The sequence below is a fragment of the Rhineura floridana genome, chromosome 4 (genome assembly GCF_030035675.1).
Source record: "Rhineura floridana isolate rRhiFlo1 chromosome 4, rRhiFlo1.hap2, whole genome shotgun sequence".
Lineage (NCBI taxonomy): Eukaryota > Metazoa > Chordata > Lepidosauria > Squamata > Rhineuridae > Rhineura > Rhineura floridana.
This window is the reverse complement of record NC_084483.1, coordinates 207,002,529-207,022,309: the sequence shown is the minus strand read 5'-3', so window position 1 is coordinate 207,022,309 and position 19,781 is coordinate 207,002,529. Positions and strand designations below refer to the sequence as shown.

Genomic DNA, 19,781 nt, shown 5'->3' with positions numbered 1-19,781 from the left:
TGGAATGATTGGAGCAGGCCCTACTCTTAAGAGGCAGGTGAGGCAGATCATCTGAGAGAAATATGTAAGAAGTATAATGCAATGCAATTTGGATGTTTAAAGGTGTTATAGAAATCTCTTCTGCCAATACTGATTCACCTAGCATACTATTGGTGATGTATGCTGTCTTGAAGGGTGGGGGAGAAGGAAGTTGCCCAAGGCTAGAGGCAGGCACAGGAGAGACATAAATAAATAAATAATTGTTAAATTGTGTTTAAATTTTTTTTAAAAAAGATGTATTTTTAAATTGTATATGTTTTTCGTTACTGTAAACCGCCCAGAGAGCTTCGGCTATGTTGCGGTATACAAGTATAATAAATAAATAAACAAACAAACAAACAAACAAACAAATAGTTGGGATACACGTGACTAGAGTTTGAGCTCATGATCAGGTAGGCTGCTGCTCATGTAAAGGTCTTGGGCTTACCTGACCTATATACTTGTCATGTAAACAGTGTGGTGGATGAAGGAGAGGGAACATTACAGGAAATGGTAGCCGCCAGATTATTATCTAGGATGATCTAAGAACGGGTTGTTTTCTAAGATTATCTAAGAATGGCTCCTTTGCTTGAATTATTGGCAGGTGACCTTTTGTCTCTGCAGAATTATGTACTGTGCTACAGGCAACATTCCGTCTGAACAGGGAGATGAATTAGGAATCCATGATCCTTTCACTTTGAACTCTCTGTGGCCTTGGGACTTTTCTGGATTGCATGAACACATCTGAGTCTGTGAAGGGAGCTAAATCTGGGTAGCCACTGTAAGAATAGGTTGCTAGGCCAGATGGGATGTTAGCCTGATCCAGCAGTGCTCGTCTTATATTCTTATGAGAGAGGAAAAAAATAGGAAGTAGCAAAAGCTCTTAAGTGGAGCTTGGCTTGTGGATAGCATAAGATTAAATATCCCATTTTATCCTTTTGAAGCAGAACTTTTTCCAGAGTTGTTATCTCTTCCATAGTGAATTCTCATCATTGGGTAAGTTGGGTTTTTAATGTACACGTGGAGCTTGCAGCTCAGTGGTAGAGCCCACAGTTTGCATGTTAAGGCATCGCATTCAGTACCCACCATCTTTAGTTAAAAGATCTCAAATGTCTGGGCTTAGCAATGCCTCTTTCCTGAAACCCTGGAGAGTTGCTCTCATTCGGGTTAGAGCAGTAATCTTTTTAACCTCTTTAAGTCTGAGCTTCACCTTTTAGCTCTTTCCTGCAATATGCGATCCACTTCTAATATTTAACTCAGTCTGTCTGTCTTCCTGTCCACTTCACTCTTGTTGATCTTAAAAACCAAATACCCCTTGACAAAAAAAAAGTTAAAAGTCAATAATGGTACTGTTCATATGAGCCCATTTAGGTCCTTACCCACCAGTTCAAGATCAGAAAGAAAGACAGTACCAGGCTGGATGAATGATAGCTCTGATTCGGTATAAACTAGCTTTGTGTCATTAGTATGTAAGAACAGAGCCATTTAAGAAGCATCTTCCCATTAGCCCACAGCTGTTTCAAAAGCGCTGCAGCAGCCACTTGCCCCATAAACTGATGAACAAACTTTTGTATGGTAGATTGATCCCCTTGAATGCAGAGGTGAGAGCCATGCAATATAATCTGGTAAGGCTTTTTCTGGAAACAAAACCAAGAGTCATTTGCCACAGACAGCCATAGCTAAGGGCTCCTGAGACACTCTCCCACCTACCTTTTACTTAGTAAAAGTGAGCCCTGGTGTCTGAGAGAAATGAGTGTATTGAACTGTAATCAACCAAGAGGTGGCGGTTGGTTCTCTTTTGGCCTTGTAGGAATAGGCTAATAAGTGTGTATGTGTGTGTGCGTGTGTGGTGCTTCTTCATTCATATTAAATTAGCAGTTGTGCTTGATGGCTTGCCAAATTGTAGCTTCCAAACAATTCTTATAGCCAACCTTTTATAAAATATTTAAAGCAGGGATACGTAACAGAAAGTGTCATGCACGCATCTGTGTGGCTGGCAGCGTAGTATATGCTTGGGGATAAACTTTAGGAAGATTATGAAAACTGAAGATTGCCATATTCAGTAGTACTAAATGGCGTAGCCTGTTTTTAATGAGGAATATGGGCTTCAGTTCAAAGGAACGACCTCAGGTGCCTCTTGCCTTCACCTTTCTGAGATTTCACTATGCCTGAGTTATCAGGGCCATCCTGTATAATGGAGAAACCCAAGGAGGAGATGAAATCCTCCCTCCTGTTTGTTTGTTTTTTTTGCATAATTTTGTTGTTGTTATGTGCCTTCAAGTCGACTACGACTTACGGTGACCTTATGAATCAGCAACCTCCAACAGCAACTGTCATGAACCACCCTGTTCAGATCTTGTAAATTCATGTCTGTGGCTTACTTTATGGAATCAATCCATCTCTTCTTTGGTCTTCCTCTTTTTCTACTCCCTGCTGTTTTCCCCAGCATTCTTGTCTTTTCTAGTGAATCATGTCTTCTCATGATGTGTCCAAAGTATGATAACCTCAGTTTCATCATTTTAGCTTCTAGTGATAGTTCTGGTTTAATTTGTTCTAACACCCAATTATTTGTCTTTTTCGCAGTCCAACTTTAGTGTTCACTGATATATCTTTGTTTTTGAGGACCTTTTCTTGATCTCTCATAGCTGCCCTCCCCAGTTCTAGCCTTCTTCTGATTTCTTAACTATTCTCTCCATTTTGGTTAGAGACTTTGCTGAGGTATTGATAATCCTTGACAAGTTCAATGTCCTCGTTGTCAACTTTAAAGTTATATAAATCTTCTGTTGTCATTACTTTACTCTTTTTGATGTTCAACTGTTTTCTGGGCCCAATTCAAGGTGTTGGTTCTGACCTTTAAAACCCTATACGGTTTTGGCCCAGTCTGTCTGAAGGAGCGCCTCCAGCATCAGCAGCGATGCCGCCCAACAAGATCAGCCTCAAAAGGCCTTCTCTCTATCCCACCAGTTAAAACAGCTAGACTGGTGAGGACTAGGGAGAGGGTTTTTTCTTTTTTTTAATCATTAATTTTTATTCACATTTTCAAAGACAAAAAACAAAACAAAACAAAAACAATTAAACAATAAAATAAAATGTCGACTTCCGATTTGTCGCAGATCAGTTATAGGTCTAGAATATATAACAATCCTATCTCTAAAATTATATTATAAAATCACTTTCCTCCAGTAGTTATCTTAATTAATCATCAAATCTCATAAACATTATTTTATTCTTTCCACAAAAAGTCAAAGAGAGGTTTCAATTCCTTGAAAGATATATCTTTCAATTTTTCTCCAAATAAACATATCGCTTAATCCATCTAATTCAAATCTGTTAGGCCCAATAATTTCAATAGCCATTTTTTCATTATCTATATTAACTCCATCTTCCATCTTCAATAATCCTGTTAAGTCCAGTAATTTCAGTAGCCATTCTTCCGTTATCAATATCCCATAATAATCTTGTTGTCATAGCCATAGTCCAAGTAAACATATCAATTAATCCATCTCGTCAAATCTGTTAAGTCCAATAATTTCCATAACCATTCTTCCATTATCAATATTAATTCCATCTTCCATCTTCAATAGTCCTGTTAAATCCAGTGGTTTCAGTATCCATTTGTCCATTATCAGTATCCCATGATGATCTTGCTGTCGTAGCCATAGTCATATAACAAGAGTCTGATGGGAATTTCCCCCATCACAAAATGTCTTTGCCATCAGTTCTGAATATGTTGTTGAAATATTGTTGTAAAGTCACATCTCTGTTCTGGGTGCATCTCTGCTCTGTCACATATTTGTAGTTAATTCCATAAATTATTTCCATGTCAAGCCCCATCACATCATTCCAGTCAAGAATTCTGAATATGTTGCTGAAGTATTGCTGCAAAGTCATATCTCTGTTCTTCTTTTTTACAAAATGCACTGGCTCATCTCTTAAGAGTTTCTCCACTGTCACATATCTGTAGCCAACTCCATAGATTTTTTCTATGTCAAACTCCATCACATCATTCCAGTCCAGAAAATTATCCAAGACATTAATAACTTTACCACCAAAATCTTCATTAATTTCTTCAGAGACAACGTTGAATTCCAAACAGTCAACTTTATTTCTAACATCCATAAACTCCAAATCTTTTTCCAATTTCACATTTGTTCCAATCTCCAGGGCTTGTAGCTTCCCTATCCCATCAAACTCCTCTCTCACAGAATCCACTATTTCTTTAAGCTCCTGCGTCATTTTGTTAAGTTCAATTTTCATCTCCTGTCTACCCTGTCTCAGGGTTTGTTTCGTTATCTCAATCTCACCCATTATTTTCTGAAACATAATTTCTTCCATGGTCTCATTCACTTTTCTGGTTGTCATTCTTAAAACCACAGAGACAAAAATTATTTCAGCCACAATTGGGTTAATATTTCAGGCTTGCTTGTATCAGTGTAGACAATACAGCCTGCCTTATCTCTATGTGTTCAGGAATACAAAACAAACTTAGTTCCCAACATCAAAACAATTAGTGGCGTCGTGAACAAGCAGATTCGTCAAAATGAAATAGACCAAAAAAAAAATTTTTTTCCCCCCTCTCCTCGAAATAGAAATCCCTCTTCCGTTGATATCTTTAGAATGCACCTCCAGGACAGCTTTTTGCGATAAAAACAAAGATAAGCTTTTTCGATTTCTTTCCTCCTTAATTTCGTTAGTAAAAGAGAAAAGCACTCACCTAGAATTTCTTCACAGCTGATTCATTGACAAATCTCTTTTTTGCTGCACCAATTTAAGCCAAGTGGAAAAAGAAGATAGAAAGAAGGATGCTTATCTGCCTGTTAGAGTCTGTTTTTTCTTTAAAAAAAAGATAAACGTGTCGCTGTAATCAGCTAGAGCTTGATGAAAGTCCGTCCGGCATTGCAGTTTGAACTTTCTCTCATAAATAAATGAAATCCAGTCCTCCCCACAAAAACAGGCTTTGGGGTTGATCTCTACGTTTCTCCCTGCCCGGGAGAAAATCATTATCAGTCAAAAAGAGCGTTCTGACTAATTTTAAAGCTGAAAAAGCTTCTTCTGAGACGAGAGCTCGCTCAGAGGCAGCACAGGCAAAGCAACCCTTCCCGGAAGTCCGGGAGACGGCTTTTTCAATTGTGGCCCCCACTTTGTGGAATTCCCTCCCAAATGATCTCCGCCATGCCCCCTCTATGATGAGCTTCTGCCGGGCTTTGAAAACCTGGCTCTTCAGGCAGGCTTTTGGGGTGGGCTAGGTTTTATTATTGTTGTTGAGATTTTTAATGTTTTAATGTATTTATATGTTTTTATTTTGTACGTCACCCAGAGTGGCTGGACAACCAGCAAGATGGGCGACTAATAAATTTAATAAATAAATAAATAAATAGTCTTGCTTTTGTGCTTTCCTCTTTAACTTTCATCAGCATTCGTTTCAAATTGTTACTGGTTTCTGCTAGTAGTATGATATTGTCTGCATATCTTAAATGATTGATATTTCTCCCTCCAATTTTCACACCTCCTTCATCTTGGTCCAATCCCGCTTTCCGTATGATATGTTCTGTGTATAGATCAAATAAATAGGGTGATAAAATACACCCGTCTCACATCCTTTCCAATTGGGAACCAGTCGGTTTCTCCATATTCTGTCTTACAGTAGCCTCTTGTCCAGGGTATAGGTTGCGCATCAGGACAATCAGCTGCTGTGACACCCCCATTTCTTTTAAAGCATTCCATAGTTTTTCATGATCTACACAGTCAAAGGCTTTGCTGTAATCTATAACGCACAGGGTGATTTTCTTCTGAAATTCCTTGCTCCGTTCCATTATCCAACGTATGTTTGCAATATGATCTCTGGTACTTCTTCCCTTTCTAAATCCAGCTTGGACGTCTGGCATTTCTCGCTCCATATATGGTAAGAGCCTTTGTTGTAGAATCTTGAGCATTACTTTACCTGCACGGGATATTAAGGCAATAGTTCGATAATTACTGCATCTCCTTTCTTTGGAAGTGGGATATATATTGAACGCTTCCAGTCTGTGTGCCATTGTTTAGTTTTCCATATTTCTTGACAGATTTTTGCCAAATTTGGACAGATTCAGTCTCAGTAGCTTGTAGCAACACTATTGGTATACCATCTGTTCCTGGTGATTTGTTTCTTCCAAGTATTTTAAGAGCAGTTTTCACCTCACATTCTAAAATGTCTGTTTGTTCATCGTATGGTTCTTCCATGAATGAATCTGTCATCTTGGTATCTCTTTTATAGAGTTCTTCAGTGTATTGCTTTGTATAATTAGGTTTGAATTAAAAGGTCTTGAGGGGTGTTACAGGCATGAACTAAGAAGATTATTTATAGCAGTGGTTCCCACCCCGGGATTGTGAAGTCATCCCTGGGGGTGGGGGTGGGGGTGGGCGTTGCAAAAAGCCAAGAGAAGAATTATTTATTAATTAAAAAAATTAATTAATGGCTGGTCTGTGCACCACCAACTTGCAAGTCAGCACTGCATGTGCACACAGCCGCTTCTGCCTCCCCTTCCTTCCTTCCTTCCTTCCTTCCTTCCTTCCAGCCGGCAGTCAGTTTCTGCCACACAGAGAGCTGAGTGCATCAAGAGAAGGGGCCTCCTGGGCTTATTAAGCTCCGGTGCCTTTCCCCTCCCTTTTTGTCAGTGGCAGTGAGGGAAGATTGATCAAACTGATTGGCTGTGGTTGTCTAACAGAGGGACCCTGGGAGGGATCTGCCTGCTCAAAAAGTAAGGGGATGGAGTCCTGGGGCATCCCCTCCCCCATGAATGAACACGTGGGCACTCATTAAAAATTCACTGTATAGTTAACTTACAGTACAATATATGCATGTCTACTCAGAAGTAAGTCTCTTCATATTTTGTGGGGGTTACTGTCAGGTTAATCAAATTACAGTAATCAGATTACATTAAGATTCTGTTGAAGCTTTGAAGCTGTACTACTTTGGCGGGGAGACATGAGCCTTTAGTGGTGAAAGGAAGTAAAAATTATGTTTTTAATACAAGGACTTAGGTTGCAATCCTAACCAGGTCTACTCAGAAGTAAGCCCTATAGAAGTCAGTGGAGCAATAGCCATATGAGGTAGGTTAGGCTGAGAGTTAGTGGCCGACCCAAAGCAGTAAGTGAACAGAAAATTATGGGTAAAGCAAGTTTTAAAAATGTGAAATCGCACATGCTCAGTGTACTTTTGTTGTTTCTCAAGGCTTTGATTGTGCTTTTATACAGCTGTATATGTTCATTATATTTTTAAATATGTTAAGTTGCCCAAATTTTGTTGTTTTTACTCTTGAATTCCTAGCATGGTTTAGGTTTGGTGGTGGGGAAGAGCAGGGCTCTTGTACCTTTAACAGCTGTGTGGCAGACAGAAATTAAATCAAGCCTTTTCTAGTATGGAAACACAATTATGGGGAAAGCTTCACCTGTTGACATTCTGTCTGTTAAACATATTATTATTATTGTCATATGGAGCTTCCTGGGCTGACTGCTGAAGAGAAGGCATTGTTGTATACGGGGGGAACACTTAAAACCAGAGTCCAAATGCCCTGGCATTAACTAGACTCGTTCACCACTCTAGGTGGTTTACTTTTATCTCCTTCTTTCAGTTCTTTCAAAAGAAAGAATTAACCTGCCCTGAGACCTTCTGGTGAAGGGCAGGTATAAATACCATCACCATCATACTTGTTTTTGAGATGAATAAAAGTGACATTATTTAATGCTTCATTATTTTATTTATGTATTTGTTAGTTTTATATCCTGCCCTTCCTCCCAGCAGGAGCCCAGGGTGGCAAACAAAAGCACAAAAAATACTATAAAGTATCATAAAAACAGACTTTAAAATATATTACAAGAAAACATCCTTAAACACATTAAAACCAAAAAACTTCTTTAAGTAGGTTTATAGACTGTTGTCTATTTATTTGTTTTATCTGCCTATGGTTATTGTATTTATCAGCGTTACTGGTTTTTAATTGTTGTATCCAGCCTTGAAATAGCTTGCAATGAAAAGTGGGTTAGAAATATTTTAAATATAAATAAATAAATAAACAAAACAATCTGAGAGAGCTAGAATGCACTCTTTATAAGCAGAGCTGAAATTAACAGTCCAAAAAGAGGTGCACGCAAAGTAGGATAAGATAATGAGTAACATGAAAGTCTACATTTCAAATGTGAAGGGTTTGGGAAATGGTACTGTGACAGAGCTTGGAAAAGTTACTTTTTTGAACTACAACTCCCATCAGCCCAATCCAGTGGCCATGCTGGCTGGGGCTGAAGGGAGTTGTAGTTTTAAAAAGTAACTTTTCCAAGCTCTGATGTGCATATATTCAGAGTGGGTTGGGAATCCCAGATATCCTGAGATGATACGAGGCTTGTTGCATATAATAACTCAACTATACCTATAATTTTGGAAAAGCAAGACAAATCATGGATGAACATGGAATTAGGAAGCAGGACGATTGTTATGAAGTGTATCATTTTTACCCTAAACTCACTCAGGACAGTATCCCAGAAGTCAAATAAATTCCTGAAAAGTAATCTAAAAGTATGGAAGCAATGGCAATTTTTAAAAAGTTCCGTACACATCCCTGGACCACCCTTCATTTTACAGTGAAGATAAATTTAGGTAAATTATATTCCTGATAGTAACCAAACACTAACCAAACTATGGAACATTGATTAAAATATACCATAAGGGGCATAGTACCAGAAGTGTGGCATACTGTACTTTCAGAAAAATAGACCTACCAAATGAGACCTAACAGAGACTTTAATATATGGCAACCATTTATTTTCTTGTCTAATTCAAATATAATGTTTGCTTCCTCTAATTGATTGTGAAACATCCATATCCTACAGCTTATCTGTGGGATGAGGTACATATAACCTATTTTGCTAATTTAAAACATTTATATATTACCTGGATGTTTTGCACATTTTAATGTTTGTACACAAATCACTTGAAACTACAAATAGAAGCTAAAAAATTCCATACCCTTAGAGTGAAAACAAGAAGGCAAAAATGAGTTGAGGAAGTTAAAGGTTTGAATTTGCCTCTGGAAAGACAGCTGGGAGAGGGCCAGTTGGGTCTCCTGTGGGAGAGCATTCCACAGTTCTGGAGTGCAACAGAGAAAGCTCTTCTTCTTATGGAGAATAATCTGACGTCCATGTAATATGGAACTTTAAGCAAAGCTTCATTAGTAGAGTGTAAATGTCAGGGGTGTTGCTGTTGTGCTGGAGGAGATGCTCCCTGAGAAAATCAGCACCCCATGGCATTTGGGCCTTTATAGGTCAAAGCCAGCACCTTGAACTGATTCCAGAAACAATTTGGTATCCTGTGCAGATGTTTCAAAACTTGAGATTGTTGATTCAAACCTGTTAGCTGTTGAGCAACAGATTCTGCACCATCTGAAGTGTCTGGAGAGAGGGTGGTATAGAAATACAATTAATAATAATAACACTTGGTTTTTTCCAAGGCTGAATCCTGGCATCACACAAAGGATGCCATGCTCTGACTTGGGTATGTTCAGCTTTGATTTTTGAGAGCCTTCAGGGAGCAAAACTGGTCATCACTCAGTTTGATTAAAGGGCACCTCTGAGCTGTGGCTGCAATTAATAATACAGAAGATCAAATAATAATAAAAAAGGATCATGCCAAAATAGGATGAAGTTTTGTGATCTCCACTCCAACCGAACAAATCCTAACATAAATGCAGAATTGCTTAAGGAGTCTTGATGAATTTAATTGTGTATTCAATTTCAGCTTAACCCTTCAGCCTTTGGGATAGGGTGGGTTATGAGCCCAGATAAATCTTGTAAAAAGTAGTGTTCAGCTTTGGCTGCCTGGAGGAGCTTATTGGTGTGATTGCTTTGCAGAGGTTCCATTTACAGCTTTTATAGATGATGATTTGAAAAACGCAACTCCACAGTTCTTTCCTTAGTGCTCCAGTCATATGAGCTCTGATCCAGAGCTGTAGCACAATACTCTGCCGCCATGTAATGGACGAAGAAGACCAGTGGTATGGGAGACAGCCAGGCAGTGAAATGCCTCTTGGGTTTGGCAAAAGGGGTGGGTGGGTAGAGAGGTTCAATCTTTTCCTCAGTATTAACAGGCAAGCGCTATGTTAGGCGCCATTAACAGAAGTATAGTTTTCAAATTGTGTGAAGTATTAGTTCCCCTCTATTCGGCACTGGTTAGGCCTCATCTTGAATACTGGTCCAGCGCTCAATTTACTGAGGACAAACTGGGACAGGTTCAGAGGAGAGAAACAAAGATGATCAGGGGACTGGAAACAAAGCCCTGTGAGGAGAAACTGAAAGCACTGGGCAATTTAGTCTTGAGAAGAGAAGGCCGAGGGGAGATGTGACAGCACTCTTCAAGTACTTGAAAGGCTGCCACACAAAGGAGGGCCAGGATCTCTTCTCAGTCATCCCAGAGTTCAGGACACGGAATAATGGGCTCAAGTTGCTGGAAGCCAGAGTTTGACTGAACATGAGGAAATCTTCCTAACTGTTAGAGCGGTACAACAATGAAACCAATTCCTTAGGGAGGGAACCAACACCGAGGCCTTCAAGAGGCTGCTGGACACAAGTGTATGCTTTAATTTGTATTCCTGCATTGAGCAGGGGTTGGACTCGATGGCCTTATTGGCCCCTTCCAACTCTATGATGCTGTGTTTCTATGACTCTCCCACGTATGAGGGCAGGGGCCGTAGGAAAGTTTTGCCCCTTCTCAAGTGTATCCCAGCTCCATCCTTTTCATGGAGTCCCACAGAACCCGGTGGGAGCTACTGAGTGAGAATCAAGACTACCCTTCTTTGTGTCACACTGTTCTGTGCCTTAGTCATCCTGAAATGTGACAGAATGTTGGCACATACTAAAATGGGTGATGCTTTATGCATAACATATACGCATGGCAATTTATAGAATATCATAAGTAAAAAAGTAGAGCTTACCATGAAAATGTTGGCGGGGAGAAGGGAGGAAAAGGAAAGAAGCGACAAAGGCAACAGGAAAAATAAAAGTAGAGGTAGTTTTCTACAAGATTTGAGAAGTTATTGCATATTCATTGCACTCATGAAAGCTCCCTCATCAGAGAACATCCTTGAGAACTGTGATTCTTTGCTGTAGGAAACAAAAATCTGTGGGGCTGGCATTTCTCTGCCTGGTCAGGTGAAGCCTTAAGAGCCTGTTGGCTGTATAGGACTTTATGTTAAATATGATGTCGACTTCAAGAGCCTCTCTGCTGTAGTGATAAGAGCATTGGACTGGAACTGGAGTGCCCACACAGGCACAAACTCGCTGGGTGATCCTGAGCCAGTTCGTTGTGTCTCAGCCTAACCTACCTCACTGAGTCGTTATGAAGAAAAAATGTGGGGGTGGGGGTGGGGAGAACTATGGTATGCCACTTTGAGCTGCTTGGAGGAAGGAAACATGGGATACAAATATAGGGAGGTAGATTGATGGATAGATTCCTTTCAAGAGAAGTGGAATGAGCTGGCGAAAGTTGTTACTTTAGAAAAGAAACAAACGTATCCACAGAAACATGAAAGATGGAAAACCCAGTCCCTAAAATCTAATATCCTAGGGGCATATTGCTGTCCTGCTGATCAAAGCTCCAGTGGGGAGGTAGATGCTAGAAAGAAATTAGAGAAGTGGTCAAAATAGAAAGCAGAGAAATCACCCTTAGTTCAATTATAAATAATTATTTACTTAATTTATTTGTATTTATTTATTAAACTTTTATCCTGCTCTTCCTTTCAGAAGGAGCCCAGGGCGGTAAATGTAAACATCTTAAAACAAAAACAAAACATCTTTAAAACATTTTAAAAATAAAACATCTTAAGAATATAGTTTAAAAATCGTCAAAAACATCTTACAAGGCAATTCCAAAACAGACACAGACTGGGATAAGGTCTCTACTTAAAAGGCTTGTTGAAAGAGGAATGTATTCGGTAGATAACAGAGATGGTGCCTGTCTAATATTTAAGGGGAGGGAGTTCTGAAGGGTGGGTGCCACAACACTAAAGGTCTGCTTCCTATTTTGTGCGGAATGGACCTCCTCATAAGATGGTATCTGCAGCAGGCCCTCACTTGCAGAGCGGCAGTGATGAACTGGGTATATAAGGGGTAAGACAATCTTTCAGGTATCCTGGTACCAAGCTGTCTGTCTGAGAAAATGTAAATTCAGCTTCTGTGGAAGAGAAAGATTTCTAGAAACGATATACTATTGTGCCTTGGAATATTGAGTTAGGCAGCAGACAGGACTGTGAAAAGTCTCTTGAGTGCTGTCTAGGTTCTGATACAATATGTAAGGTTCTTATTAACTACTTATATTAAGTTGCCCACAAGAGGCAACTTGGATGGCTTTAAAAGAGGATTAGATAAATTCATGGAGGAGAAGGCTATCAATGGATACTCACCACAATGGCTATGCTCTGCCTCCAATTTTGGAGACATTATGCTCCAGAATACTAGTTTCTGGAAACTGCAGGAGGGGAGGCTCTTGTACTCGTGTTCTCCTTGTGAGCTTCCCATGGGGGCATCTGGTGGCCACTGTGAGGGGAGGATGCTGGACTAGATGGGCCATTGGCCTGATCCGGCAGGCTCTTCTTCTGTTCTTATGTTGTGTATCGGGTTTTTTATGGTCATGATTCTTTACCCTGTCTTTCTGTTCTAATAAGGAGTATTCAAGGCAGCCTACAATTTTAAAAAGGAGCAAATGAATATGCTATCAAAACAATAAAAACAACAACAGCAGAGCACATCAAAACACAAAATGTTCCAGCTCCAGACACTCTTGGATGAGACCGATTATCTGGATCCATTTCAGTCGGGTTTCAGGCCTGGTTTTGGCACAGAAACAGCCTTGGTCGGGAGAGAGACATGGGGAGTGTGACTCTGTTGATTCTCCTTGATCTCTCAGCGGCTTTTGATATTTGACATTTCGACCATGGTATCCTTCTGGGGAGACTGGCTGAGTTGGGAGTGGGAGGTACTGCATTGCAGTGGTTCCGCTCCTACTTGGCAGGTCGCCTCCAGAAGGTGGTGCTTGGGGAACATTGCTCGGCACCCTGGACTCTCCAGTATGGGGTTCCGCAGGGGTCAGTTCTGTCCCCCATGCTGTTCAACATCTACATGAAACCGTTGGGTGTGGTCATCCGGAGCTTTGGAGTGCATTGCCATCAGTATGCTGATGACACGCAGCTCTATTTCTCCTTTTCAACTTCTTCAGGTGAGGCTGTCAATGTGCTGAACCGGTGCCTGGCTGCAACAATGGACTGGATGAGGGCTAATAAACTGAGGCTCAATCCAGACAAGACTGAGATGCTGCTAGTGGGTGGTTCTTCTGACCGGATGGTGGATTTCCAACCTGTCCTGGATGGGGTTAAACTCCCCCTGAAGGAGCAGGTTCATAGCTTGGGGATTCTGCTAGAATCTTCTCTGTCACTTGAGGCTCAGGTAGCCTCAGTGGCACGGAGTGCCTTCTACCAACGTCGGTTAGTGGCCCAACTACATCCCTATCTGGACAGGGATAACCTGGCTTCAGTTGTCCATGCTCTGGTAACTTCTAAATTAGATTACTGCAATGCACTCTACGTGGGGCTGCCTTTGAGGATGGTTCGGAAACTGCAGCTTGTGCAAAATGCAGCGGCCAGATTGGTAACAGGGACCAGACGGTCCAAACATATAAAACCGATTCTGGCCCGCATGCACTGGCTGCCTTTATGTTTCCGAGCTCAATTCAAGGTGCTGGTTTTAACCTATAAAGCCTTACACGGCTTGGAACCACAATACCTGATGGAACGCCTCTCCCGATACGAACCCACCCGTACACTACGTTCAAGATCAAAGGCCCTCCTCTGGGTGCCTACTCTGAGGGACGCTCGGAGAATGGCAACAAGGGAGAGGGCCTTCTCAGTGGTGGCCCCCAAATTATAGAACGATCCCCCTGACGAGGTGTGCCTGGCGCCAACACTGTTACCCTTTCGGTGCCAGGTCAAGACTTTCCTCTTCTCCCAGGCATTGTAGCATGTGTTTTATATTGTTTTAAATTTTTTAATTGTGTTTTAAATTGTTTTTTAAAAGATGTATTTTAAATTGTATTTGTTTTTAGTTACTGTAAACTGCCCAGGGGTATGGGGCGGTATACAAGTATAATGAATGAATGAATGAATGAATGAATGAATGAATGAAACAGAAGACAAGCCAAATGCTGACCTAAACAAAAAGTCTTGAACTAGTGAAAAGGGTAAGGAGGCAAGGCATTGCTCTAACCTGGGTGCTGCCAAAGAGAAGGCTCTTTCCCTTATTCCACTACCACACCACAGCTGGTGGTGAGAAACACACAGGGCCTGTCCACCTGAACACAAAGGAGAGGCAGATCAAGGTGGGAGGAGGTGGGTTTTAAGATATCCCGGCTCTAACTTCTGAAATTTCAGCAGACATTATCTGTGCATTTAGAAATGTATCTGTTGCAGTCATAAGGTCTAGAAAGCGGCTTGTGTTTGTTTGTTTATGATTTGATTTCTATCCCGCCCTTCCTCCCAACAGGAGCCCAGGGCGGCAAACAAAAGCACTAAAAACACTTTAAAACATCATAAACACAGACTTTAAAATACATTAAAACAACTTTAAAAACATTTTTATAAAGCTTTGAAGGTTAAAAATAGGTTAAAAACATATTGTTTAAAAAAAGGTTTAAAGACATATTAGAAAGCAATTCCAACACATGAAAATAATGAAAATAATACTCTGAAAATAGAATTCTGTGTCCGTTACCATTTAATATCTTTTTTGCACTTCCTTGGTATCCCACTATTTCATTTTACTTTTTTCTTTAACAAAATTTGTATACCACCTAACTGGAAATAAAACTTCTAAGCAGTTTATAAAAAAACATAAAATATACATTAAAATTAAAATTTAAAAACACGGTAAACATTCAAAATATAATTAAAAACAACAATTTTGCATTCCTCCCCCCAGAATTCATTTGAATGCAGCCACAATAACACCAAAAGCTCCTAGCTGGATTTGCATCAGAGGAATGGGATGTTTTGGAGGACAAGTCAGGTAGCTCCCTACCTCTCCAGTCTCTCGGGCATAGGCCAGCATTGGCTGAAGCACTACCTATGCCTGGACTGCAAGAACTGGGAACACTTTTGAGCCTTGTAGTCGGTGCCTTCCAGAAATTTTTTATTTTCATTTCTAATATGGTTAATAGATCTAATGGTTGGTCTGGAATTTGGGTGCAAGGTCATTGGGCTAATTGGAAGACTTGTCTTTTTTCCTCTTCAGAATTCAGTAACTGATGCTGAGGCCTTCCACGAGAGACTTAATCTGACAGCCGGCCGCTGAAGAGAGATGCATGTGTTTGCTGAAGTTCTAAGATTCCTTTACTCGGCTTATGTGATTTACTGAAGATTCCAGTTTTTGTTGCCTCATGAATTATCTTCCATCTCTGGAAAGGTAGAGGTAAGTTGTTTTTCCTAGATTATTTCTTCCCTCACTCCTTCGTCTCTCCTCATCATGTTTTTTTAAAAAAAGAATTATAAGTGACCTGTCAGAGGGGCCTTGTGCGGAAGCCTCTTCATGTGGAACTAATAGACAGAACTGCTGAAAGCAGGAATCCTTCTTTTTCTTCTTTGCTCTGAGGGTTTGTTTTCAGTGTATTTATTAACACAGAGCCAGATAATGTTGCATTTGTTGTTACCAAAGCACACAACGACAAAAGCTTCTGCTGGATTTGGTAGATGTGAAAAACAGAATGGCTTCCTTGCCCCACTGCAGTGCTTTCTTTTCTACATGCCAGCAAATTCCAATTTCCAAAAAGCTGGGATAGGTCTGGTTATAACTGATGTGTTTGTGGGCATAAGTTGACAAGATGATGAACACAGGGTTGCTGTCAAATATGACAACACCATCATATATATGTCCTCCCCTCAAATGTTAGCCACACTGTAAAGTTCTTCACCCGAGGTTTTCACTGGAAAGAACTTGCTGAAGTTTTTCTTTTTTCATTTAAGCTCTACAAGTGACCAGTCTTTTGCTTTATTTTGTTACTTTAGGGTGATCCATTTTGCCAGAACGTTGCTTTCTGTTTTTTTTGCCCTCTTGCAGTGAAATATAGGCAATTTATTTTATTTCATTTGGATAAGGCAAGCATCTAACTGCAACTTTACTGGAAATTGCTGTCAGATGCAGAAATGGAGCAAAACGTAAGGATAAAGTACCTGGTGATTAATCATGTTGTTGTTGTTGTTGTTATGTGCCTTCAAGTCGATTACGACTTACGGCGACCCGCCACTGGTGACAGGATCATTGCTGGGATAGCATCCATGTTTTGTATGAATAAGCAGCCCTCTGGGGAGCACCCAGAGTGCAGCAGCATTTCTTCCATACATCTCAGTGAGAGAAGACGATCAATTGAGCAGAGGGCCATTCATGCATAGATCACATCAGGGAGGCTTTGGGTTGTATCTAATGTTAATCCTACTCGGATTCGACCCATTGAAGTTAATGGCCATGACTAACTTGGATCCATTAGTTTCAATGGGTTTACTCTGAGGTCACATCCACTCCATACATTTAAAGCATATTGTTGTTGTGCCTTCAAGTCAGCTACGACTTATGGCGATCCTATGAATCAGCGACCTCCAAGAGCATCTGTCATGAACCACCCTGTTCAGATCTTGTACGTTTAGCTCTGTGGCTTCCTTTATGGAATCATCCATCTCTTGTTTGGCCTTCCTCTTTTTCTACTCCTTTCTGTTTTTCCCAGCATTATTGTCTTTTCTAGTGAATCATGTCTTCTCCTGATGTGTCCAAAGTACGATAACCTCAATTTCATCATTAAAGCTTCTAGTAATAGTTCTGGTTGAATTTGTTCTAACACCCAATTGTTTGTCTTTTTCACAGTCCACGGTATGTGCAAAGCTCTCCTCCAGCACCACATTTCAAATCATAGATACCCTATAATAGTTTCTGTTAGAAGATATCCAAGTTAGCATATATTAGCATTACTTAACTATCAAGTATCCTCGCTTCTTTTATAGGTGCATCTGTAATAGATTTGAGAGCTGGTGAGCAAATGATCAGATCTGAGGCAAGATGCTTGGCAGCTAAGGACAAAAGGCTCAGCCATTTGGCTCAAGGATGAGAAGAAATTTGGAAACCAGATGTGTGAAAGAGTGGGTAAAGGACCCAGGCTAATAGGACCAAGAATTGCTGGAAGGGCTTATTGTGCAGGCAAAGAACTGGAACCAGATCTAGAAAACAGGAGTGCTCCAGTTAAGACCATACTTTGCTTCCTGTGTATTCTGCAAGCCATAGCCTGTACCGGGACACACAAGTCTGCAATGGGACAGCTTCTCCCCTTAATCCCAATATCAATAGTGCTGTTAAGGAAATATGAGCAGAGCATCTATGCCACGTTGCCTCATGCCAAACTGAACTTGTTTTAGAGCAGTGGATCTTTTCCTCAAGGAGGTGCTAATTTCTAAGAGGGTCAACTTCTATTGTCTCCCCTCTCCACCCCCCTCACGCAACAGCACAACAGATGAACAATACTATTAGCTCACTCTGGCATCCTTAATTTTTACTTTTTTGTATTTAGCTGTTTTGTTTTAATGTATAAAATTGTGTGTTGTGAACATCCCCTGGACCTATATTATGAAAGGCAATATATCATTTTAAATTTAAAATTAAATCAAAGCTTAGGCTTTAACATGTACTGTTTAGGGATGGGTGAGAATTCTGCTGAATTCAGATTTTGCACTGGATTTTTCAGTGGTCTGCACATTCTCCATCTTTGCGGAATGATTCTGTTTCTTTCAAACTTCAGTGGCTTTTCCCTGAAACTGGATGTTCTCCTCTTGAATAATCCCTCAAATATATTGTTCTTTTTACTCACAACACAACAGTACAGCTTTCTCTCTCTCTCCCTCCCTCTCCCCTCCCCTTGAATAATCCAAGCTCCAAACAGGCAGAAGGAAGCCAAGCAATGAGGGCATGAGAGCAAAAGTATTCCCCTTTTGAACAGGAGCGTTCAGAAAGCACTCAGGACAGCTCTCTGCAGTGCTGTGCAGGGTCTGACTCTGGTTACACATTATGGCATGTGTGACTATTCTGCAGAACTGTGTGCACAGAGGCAGCTGGAGTTGGGAGAGAATCTGAGGGAGGAGCTGAGATGTAGTCACCCAACAAAGCCCCCCCCCATTTCCATTCACTGTGCCTCGTAAGCTGTGTGTGTGGGATGCTCACACTGGAGTTACAGCTCGCTCCCCCTTAGTCATAGGTTGGGTGCATCAGATGCAAGTAAAAGCCTTGTCGCTTTGTTACTTAAAATGTGTGAACATAATAAATTGCTGGAAGGTTTTGTTTAGACAATATTAAGATGTGTTGTAAGGTAGCTAATGAGAAGCTTTCTTCTTGGAACAGTCCTCAGTTCAGTGGTGAGAATAATTTTGTTGGCATTGAAAACAGTCTCTCCTTTCCTTGTTTGTTCATGTTACATTTATAAGAACCAGAGGTGACTGCTTGGCTTAGATCACAGTAAATACGAAGACTTCAAGGTTTGGTGGAGAAACAACTAGGCTTTTAAAGTAATCTGACAGAGAGACACGTTGTTGTTGTTATGTGCCTTCAAGTCGATTATGACTTATGGCGACCCTATGAAACAGTGACCTCCGAGAGCCTCTGTCATGAACCACCCTGTTCAGATCTTGTAAGTTCAGGTCTGTGGCTTCCTTTATGGGATCAATCCATCTCTTGTTTGGCCTTCCTCTTTTTCTACTCCCTTCTGTTTTTCCAAGCATTATTGTCTTTTCCATTTCTTGCTTGACAATTTCTAACTTTCCCTGGTTCATGCTTCTCACATTCCACGTTCCTATTGTGTGCGTCGTACAACTCTGGACTCTCCTTTCGCATCTGTGCGCATCGGCCTCTGGGCTTCCTTTCGGCTTTGACCTAACTGCGTCATTAGTCACAGCGCTTGTCCTTGTCCTTTGTTCTTCCCCAGTAGTTCGGTGAGTGCCTTCTAACCTGGGGGTCTCATCTTCCAGGACTATCTCGTGTTGCATTTTGGATACTCTGTTCATAGGGTTTTCATGGTAAGAGGTATTCAGAGGTGGTTTACCAATGCCTTCCTCTGAGTTTGGATGCATCTTAGTCTGGTGTTTCAGCTTTGACCATTCCGCCTTGGGTGCCCCTGCTAGGAGTCTAGCCTCTTGGTCTAGACTCCTGACGGCATTGCTCTCAGCTTCTTCAACACTCTCAAACCTGCTCACCACGTTAAGGTGTGCATCCTAAAGGGGGGAGAGACACCTGTTAATAAACCTTTTAATCTTCACTGAATAAGAATTAAGTGGGGGGGAAACTGATTTCTGTTATAAACGTGGGCACTGTGTTTTGTGTTCATGAAATTATGCAGATCTTTATTTTAATGTGCAATGAGAGACTTTCTGTATAAGAATCTGGAGGGTTATTGTAGTGAAAGCCTTGCAGTGTGCTTTGATTAGAGACATGCTCTAATTATCTTAAATGTCTCAAATAAGATATTTTGAAATCTCAGTTATATGAGATATAACAGTGAGAAATATTTAATAGTAAATGTCTGTTTAAAACATTTGCTTGGCTAGTACATCACTATGTTGTATATCTTTTACTGCAAGTATGTTGACCACACAATTGTAAAACTCAGTATATTATTTTATCTAGCAGCTTGTTAACAATCTAATTGAAAGTAACTTATCCCACAC

The 19,781-nt window shown here is 40.6% G+C and overlaps 1 protein-coding gene across 7 annotated transcripts in view; it reads left to right on the top strand.

Annotated features, from left to right (window-relative positions):
• NCOA1 (nuclear receptor coactivator 1) overlaps window positions 1-19,781 on the top strand; it is a 393,348-nt gene that overhangs the window by 107,783 nt on the left and 265,784 nt on the right. For all 7 annotated transcript variants that reach the window (XM_061625852.1, XM_061625854.1, XM_061625846.1 and 4 more), the window contains exon 2: window positions 15,322-15,498. The gene's annotated coding sequence lies outside the window, so the exon portion shown is untranslated. The remainder of the gene's footprint in view (window positions 1-15,321; window positions 15,499-19,781) is intronic.